This window comes from Mustela erminea, chromosome 4 (assembly GCF_009829155.1).
Source record: "Mustela erminea isolate mMusErm1 chromosome 4, mMusErm1.Pri, whole genome shotgun sequence".
Lineage (NCBI taxonomy): Eukaryota > Metazoa > Chordata > Mammalia > Carnivora > Mustelidae > Mustela > Mustela erminea.
In genome coordinates this window covers 28,499,425-28,501,700 of record NC_045617.1, presented here as the reverse complement: position 1 = coordinate 28,501,700, position 2,276 = coordinate 28,499,425, and positions in this window count along the sequence as shown.

Here is a 2,276-nt window from a genome sequence, read left to right as displayed (position 1 = left end):
TGTGCTAATTAAATGAAAGAATGAAAATATTTATACATGAATGAATGCATGTATCAATGCATGATCCACAGGACTCAGGTATTGGCATTTCTTTCTTTCTTTCTTTCTTTCTTTCTTTCTTCCTTCCTTCCTTTCTTTCTTTCTTTCATCTTTCTTTCTTGTATCTTCCCTTTTTTTATTATGTTCAACTAACCATCATATAGTACATCATTAGTTTTTGATACACTGTTCAATGATTCATTATTTGCATATAATACCCAGTCCTTATTACAGCACATGCCCTTTTAATACCCATCACCTGGTTGCCCCAGTTCCCTCCCTTCTGTAACCCTCAGTTTGTTTCCCAGCCCCCTCCCTTCTGTAACCCTCAGTTTGTTTCCCAGATCCCAGAGTTTCTCATGGTTTGTCTCCCTCTTTGATTTCTTTAGTTTTCCCTCCCTTCCCCTATGATTCTCTGCACTATTCCTTATGTTCCACATATGAGTAAAACTATATGATAATTGTCTTTCTCTGCTTGACTTATTTCACTTATCATAATCCCCTCCAGTTCCATCCATGTCAATGCAAATGGGAAGTATTCATCCTTTCTGATGGCTGAGTAATATTCCATTGTATATATGAACCACATCTTCTTTATCCATTCATCCTTTAAAGGACATCTTGGCCCCTTCCAGTTTGGCTATTGCTGCTATGAACATTGGGATGTATGTGCCCCTTCTTTTCACTATGTCTGTTATCTTTGTATTTGAACATCATATAGAAAGCTACAGTTGGTTCAAGGAAATGAGATTTAGAAAGATGCTGGATTTAGACATCCAGGAATTTCTATTCTACTTTCCCTTTAATATTTATATTCAGTATCTGCTTGAGTCTCTTTTTATGTGCCCCCTTTTATTTAGTTCATTTCATCATCTTTCTAAGTTCCATTGCATTAAACCAATTTTAGCTTCCTATATCACGTTCAGATAGTCTCTGTAGTTTAGGTTTTGATCGGAGATGTTGCCTATCTGCAAGGGTCTCATCTCAAACCACCATGAGCTTTAGAATTTCTAATAGAATAAACATGGGGTTCAAAATAAGGGAAGGCATCCTAACTTCAGGGATATTTCTTTAAATCACTGGAAGTTCAATGTCCCATAAAGTTCTCAGATCCAGTGCCAAAAGAAAACTTCAGAGACGGCTTCCCCGACTAGCCAAACCGAAGTTGACCCTGATCACCCAAGATATCTCCCTGTTTCATTTTCTCCATAACCTTTGTAATTTTCTAAAGTTATGTTTATCTCTTTATTTCTTAGAGCAGAAGTCACTAAATAAATAAAATAATTTCAATAAAGCAATTTATTTCTGTGGGTATCTTTCATAAAAGCAGAGGCTCCCACCTTGCTCAGCACAGTATTTCCAAAGTCTGTCAAGCACGATGCTGGTACCAAGTCCCATATTCAATAATTAGTTATTGAATAAAGAAACAAATAAGTGACTAATTTAGGGGTTGGTGGAGACCATCCTTGTCTTGGATTTCAATTTGAAATTTCTTACATTTCTTCCTGTCAGATGTGCATCTTCCGCTTCCTCACACCTGGGTAAGTTTGAAAGATCTCGAGAAGATAGAACTTCACCCTATCTAGCTCTATTGGTAAAGTTAGTCTCAGATGAGAGAAATATGAGGATTTGGCACTAAAGCTCTATAACTTTTTAATTGAATGTTTCATAGTCGTGAATGCTCCATCTCTCTTCACAGACATATTCTGATAATCTATAAGGTCTAGATGTGGTTATGCTCATTGCCTGTTGTTATTAAGGACTGAAGACTTTCTTACACTTGATTATGTATATCTATGTATTTTGAATACATTAATAATGATCTATAAGCCATAATTTTTTATCACAAAATAAAACCCATGTTCTAACAGAGGTCTTTCATTCTCTCTTTCCAATAATATAATATTTCCTCTCTAATAATAATCACAATATTTAATCAATGATGAAGTCTTACTATGGACCAAGAATTTTATTCTTAGTGTTTTGATACTCCCATTCAGTTTATGAATCAGGCTTTATAGTTTTACCTCTGAAGGATCTGAAGCTCCCAGAGTAGGTAATTTGTTCAAAGTCAAGAGCTTATTAAATGGCAGATCTTAAAGTGGGTAGGATTCCTAAAAGTAGAATTTGTTAGGCAGAGATTCTCAGGAATTAAAATAACCTATCCTGTAAATGACAATGAGATTCAGAATGGAGGTTATTTTGGTGTCTAATGATCTCTAATCTCTTCTGGCTGG